We start from the raw sequence: 6113 nt of genomic DNA, 5'->3' as shown, positions 1-6113 counted from the left end.
AGGATTTTTCACGCCATCCCTGGGATCCTGGAGGTTTTGAGGTTTCCTTGCACCGGACTCCCACACTGCTGCTAGACGAGTTCCCCAGCTTGCCTCGGCCTAAAGTTACCCTAAGAAATACAAGGAAAAGAAGGGTGTAAATCCCTGGAGAAAGGAAACAGGAAAGCAGGGAAATAAGAGGAGGAGAAAAAGAAAAGAAAGAAAATCCATCTTGTTCTGACAGCAAGTTTCTCCTGCCTTGCGGGAATAAAACTGCTCCTGACCAGGCTACCAGAAAGCCCAGAGTGCTGTGAGGTGCGGGGAAGAGGAGGTGTGGGAGCTGCCAGCAGTGATGCGACTGCTGCCAGGAGGAAAGAGCCCCAGCAGCACAACCTGGGCTGGGAGCAAGGAGAGAGCTTTGCTGCAGCCAGGCAGCCCAGCCCTGCCCCTCACAATGTAGGTGCTCAGAGGCGGGAAAGGTGCTGGGGGTCTGCCCCCAACACACATCCCTCAGGGGAATTCAGACCGTGTCACTGGGAATGCATCATCTTTGTACACAAGCGGAGGCAGAAAGCTTACTTCTTGAGCGGACGCCCCGACCTGGAAGCTTGGGGAAAGTTCTGATACAAGCTTTGTGCTCTGGGGCCCTGCCTGCTGTTCTTTAACTTACTTTCACCCAAGGCCTCGTAGACTGGGGACTAGCTTTCGGTCAGCATCCTGCCTTGTAAATCTTCTTTGGCTGCATCTTATACAGGTGGCCAGAGGTGCACCTCCTCGCTGCCACGTCTTGCTCATGACAGTGGGGATTTCGGAGCTATGACCCAGACAGCACGACCCAGAGGAGCAAACCTGACCCAGAGAAAGGGACCACCAGATGGTGGGTGACGCACACATGTACGTGAGGCAGCAGAGGAGCAGCAGGATCAGCAGGGTGACAGGGAGGATGTGCAGGAGTGCCTGTGGGAAGCTCTCGCAGAGGTGAGACCACACGTCACTCAACTAGTCTGCCAGCCAGGACCAGCGGACGCCTGCGGAAGAGACATGTCCTAGTGACTGGGAGGAAGTGATGGGAGAGGGATGTGAGCCAGGGCCCATGCTCCCAGGAGGCCTTTGTGGGACAGGCAGTGGCCAGGGCTGCTTGCCTCGGGGGGTTTGCTGGTGGCAGGCCCGGGAACGTTCAATCCTGACTCAGATTTCACATGCCTGATGCTGCCAAATCGAATCCCTCTGATCCCAGAAGCTGTTTGAGTCTTGCAGCAAAACTCTCTGCTGGGGAGAGCACAGACACACAGGAAACCCTCCTTTTTCTTGGATCTGAGTATATTTTGAGGCAGGGTCAGGCCTTCTTCCCTGTGCTGATGTGCAGCATCCAGCCCCTCTCACTCCACACACACACACACACACACACCCCCCGCCTCTTCCCTTGCTCTGGGGCCACCATAAGGAACTTCAGTCCCAGGACAAAGCCAGCACCCTCCGTGCAAACTGGTTTTACTTGTGTGCACAGCAAGTGGAGGAGCGAGCCTGGTCGTGCGCCCACGTACACAGAGGACGAGAGGGTCATTTGGGGCAGCACGAAGAAGATTCGCCAGTCGGGGCTGCTGGGTGCCTTGTCCTGTGCAGGCTGAGGCCAACAGGGTGGAGAGGGAGCCCACCCCTCCAGCGCTGAAAAACTTCGTCCTTCCCAAGAAACTTCCTGGAAAACTCCAGCCCAGGACTGCCCCACAGGGCTAGCTGCCCACCCCTTTTTCCTCCACAGCAGATACATCAAGTGGGTGGGGATTAAGAGGCAGAAACCCATGGGTCTGCCATGCAGAGGTGGCTGGAGTGGGCAGTCAGTGCTGCTCGGGGCAGGCTCTTCCCATCAGTCCTTCTTCTGTGGCAGCTCTAGCGCACTTAGGTGGGATCACCTGGCTGGAGTCTTCGGCATCATCCACATGTAGCTCCAGATCCACTTCCTGCCCTGTCCTCAGCCTCACACTGCCCAGCTGGGAGGTGGCCTTGGGCTTTGTTGAGGGAATTGCGCCACCTGCCAGGAATTATGCCACCATCAACAGGGCTCGGCCCTGGGCTCCTGCTGGCAGAAGACAAGTCGCCAATCCGCTGAGTAAACAAAAGTGGTTTATTCATCCAACATGCAGAGCAGCTTGAGGTGGGTGCCTCCAAAGAGGACCCCGAACAAAGAAATCCCTGGGCAATTATAGCCTTACAATCTCAGTTCCCCACCCCTCAGGCGACAGTTCCGACCAGTAGTGACATTAGGGTCTGGGGTCTTCCCGTTCTTCATTGGGTCCCTTCAGTGTCTCTAGGCGGGCCATTTCTTCTCTTATCTCTAAGGTTGCTGCGACAGCTGACGATGGTAGCAGCCTTCCTTGCTTCCTTATCTTCCAGCTCGAAACAGCTCTGGGGCCTTCTTTTACTTAACTAGGTAAAGGTTCGGCATATCTGGGTGAAAGTTCACAGCTTGCGGCCTAAGGCTTCAGCAAATTTCCCTACTAATGCTAAGCAAGTTCTGTGTGAGTAGTACACCAAATCGCACAACAGGCTAGCAGTGACGGTAGAAGATCTGGGCAGTCAGCAGCAGGAGCAGAAGAAAGACAGCTGTGAGGGCCATGTTTTGCAGCTGGGTACAGAGGGACCTGTGGCCCAGACTTCATCTGCAGGGTTCCCTGGAAAGCCTGTAAAATCAGATTAGGATAAGACAATAATGGACTAGGTTGGGGGCCTAGAAAAGTCCTGGCATGCCTGACTGCCTTCAGCACCAACAGACGTGCCCACTAGGCTGGAGGATGCTGCTTGGACCATCATCTCCCCCAGCCATGCCCGGCTGAGCAAGAAGGATCTGCAGAGCACTTTGGAGCATCCTTACCCAGCGGCTGAGGCAGCCCGGGAGGAGGAGTACTCACCGAGAGCAAGCATCACCTCTCCTGGAGAGAGCAGGTTGCGGTGGGGGGGGAGCATGGACAGTGGGATCGTGGGGCACGGCTTTGAAACGTGCTGCCCTGAGCACATCCTGGACACAGGACACCTTGGCTCCAGGCTCCTCTTGCGCTCATGGGCTAGAAACAGGCTGGTAACAATGTGGGGTAGGAGGGAAGAGATACAGAGAGCAGAGAGAAGCCCTGCAGTTAATCACGGAATACGTAGTAGGAGGGAGAAACGTGACAAGAGATACCTGACAGACAGAAAAGGGAAGTCTAAGTCTGTTCATTCCCTCTTGGTTACATACAGGGAAACCAAGGCGGAGGAGGCAGTGAGCAGTTTGGCCCTAGCTCCATGGCTGAGCTGGGAATTAAGCCATGCTTTCCCAAGTTTGCTTCGCTCCCTGTCAGCCACAGTCCCTGCTCAGGTGCTCTCTTCAGCATGCTGCTGCCTGTTTCTGGTATGTGCTGCGAACTTTTTCTGAAAATGGTGCCCCTCAGCCCAGCTGCAATACCCATATACATCTCCCATGCCTGGCTCAGGTGGGGGGCTGCGTACCGGGGGCTCTCCATCCAGCACGGGACAAGCTGGATTCAGAAGCAGCCGTGGCCCACGGCTTATCTGGCTGGGGCTCAGCATTGAAGCACCTTACACGCTTTGGATTGCAAAATAATCTCTGCTCGGGCTATACTAGAAAGGGATGGCAGGGATGTGTTTTGTCTTCCTGGAGACAGCAGAGAGCTGCGTGATCACCGGATCACGCAGCCCAGGCAATCCTAGCAGGTGAGCCATGAAAGAGAGTAAGATCCTCGGTGTCCGGGAGGATTCGGCCAGGCAGCCCGCGCCACAGCAGGGCTCTTTGCAGGGTGGTGACTAGGCAGGGCATCCCCTGGCCGAGAGGCAGAGGGCTTTGTGCTGGTCCAGCCCTTCCCCTGCACAGAAACGCCTGTGGCTTGGGGGAAGCTGCGATGCATCTCAGATCTGCGTCGCACTGGGAGGAACCAGCATCCGGTCTCCATTCCCCACAATGGAAGTGTCAAGGGACACTTCCAGTAATGGATGCCAGAGCTCAGCAGGCTCTGAGATGTCTGCCTGCCTGCCCACAGCCGCTTCCCCATGCTCTTGCTCAGCACAGCCCCTTCACTGCTTCCTGGGTGGCTGGAGGACATCCTGGAGCTGCTCAGGGCTGGTTGACAGAGGCTGCTTGGTTGTCTGCAGGGATTTCAGCCATGAAAATGAAAATCTTTGAAAATGATCCAGAGGCGGCTCTGGTGCACACAGCTTCTTCTCTGATCTAACCCTGTGTCACTGGAGAAACGTGCCACAACATGGCAGCCTGATGAGCCTGAGCATCCACTGGTACAGGCTGGGACTGCGTCCCTGCTTCACCAAGCAGAGCCGGGTACCAGCCCTGAGAGACAAGGCAGCCAGGACCACAGGGAGCAGCCAGTCCTGTGTGACTGACTACACCTGCATCCGCGCCAGCTCCTGGGTGGGCTTGTGGTCCTCACCAATTTTGTGTTGCCAAAAGCCCCTGCTCTAGTCCCTTTACCCTGATGGCTCTTTAAGCTTCAGCTGGTCAGGCCCAGCCTGGCCTGCAGTGGTAGCCATGAGCAGAGGGTGCAGCTGTCTGCCCTTGGACAAGGGCATCAACATGGGGGACTGGGCCAGTTCCTCAGTGAGTGCACGTGGGTCTCTGTCTACTGTCCAGCTGCTGTTTGGGGCTGAGCCGATGTCTCTGCCCTGTTCTCTCTGCCATCAGGCCCTTCACCATGCCCAGGATGCTCCTCTGCACTGGTGCTCCAGAGACTGCAGCCCGCTGTCTTTGTGCAGCATTGGCCACTGTGCTGAGGAAGGAAGGCTGCCTCGAGAAGGGCCCAAGGGGGCAGGTTTTGTCCTCCCAGGCTGAAGGCTAGCCTGCCTCAGGCAGGGGTGTCCCCCTCTGAGAAGCTTATGGCTCCAATTCCTGTCTTCAGGCCAGCACTTGCCAGGCAGCCTCTCCTCACATCTGTGCTTGGTTATTGTCAGAATGCAATTAAGCCAAAGGGTGATTGCATCTCCTGCTTGGGGCTGTGATGTAACCACTGCCAGGGCCACAGCAAAGGCTCCTTGTACAGCAATGTGGAGCACAACAGTTGCCTGAGGCCTTTTCAGCCCTGCTTCATTTGAGACACCAGCTTCTGCTCTCCACTGGGTGTGGGATCCCAGACAGGTCATGCCACCAGGCTGATCTGCAGCTGATCCCTGCTTCCTCTGGACACAGGCTGTGGAGGGGAGCATCTGTGTGCAACACAGCCAGCCCAGCGCACCTGAGGGCAGGCAGGAGCTGGGTGCTTCAGAGCAGCTGTTCCTTGCACAGCCACCCTGCCTCATGCCAGGGCCCTGGGGTCCCCACCATGACCCTCCCCTCGTGCTGCCGGCAGAGCTCTCCTCAGAGCTGACCCAGGCCACATCTCTTATACCTGTGAGCAGAGACTATCTGACTCTGATGGGGTGCTGTGGGAATTCACAAGTCCATTGCTGGCTGTTGCACCTACCCTGCCCATCCCTCTGTGACGGCGGGCAGCACCTGGCTGACCCCTGCCATTCTCCAAAGCCCCCTCATAACCCTGCTTCCCACCCCATGCCAGCTACCAGAGGTGATTGTGGGGCCACTCAGCTCCTGCCACAGAGGGAGGACTCACAGCTCTGGGGTGGGTTGGCACAGGCTCTGATGAGCCAGCAGTGTTGACAACGCTGCCACTGCTGTGGACAAGAAGCATGCTACCCGGCAGGCATGACCCCATGCCTGCTCCACAGCCCGCAGGGCACTCCAGGCCTTTGAGGTGGTCATTGTTCTGGTAGGTCCCCACCCCATGAGAGGCACGAGGCAGGAGTCAGTGTTACCCTGCTTGTTGCCATTCCTGGGAGGGGAAACATCTACCAGTGTGTGGGGTGGGTGCCATGGAGGGGGAGAGCCACCAGTGGTGGGAAGGTGGCTCTGGCCCATGACACACCTTGCTGGGGATCATGGCAAAGCAGCAACTCATCTAGTGGTCAACTTCCCACCAGAGACCCTGGGAGCCACAGGCACCTACAGAACTCTTCCAGTGAGCAAGTAAGGAGGGCTTGCTCAAGGCAGCCATGGAAAGCAGGATGGTGGCACCCAGCCACGGCAGCAAGAGTGTTATGGGAAGGAGATGAAGGAAGTGAAGGGCCAAAGCCCAGTGCTG

Source organism: Gavia stellata, chromosome 14, assembly GCF_030936135.1.
Source record: "Gavia stellata isolate bGavSte3 chromosome 14, bGavSte3.hap2, whole genome shotgun sequence".
NCBI classification, from domain to species: Eukaryota; Metazoa; Chordata; class Aves; order Gaviiformes; family Gaviidae; genus Gavia; species Gavia stellata.
Note: the sequence above shows the minus strand (reverse complement) of the source record.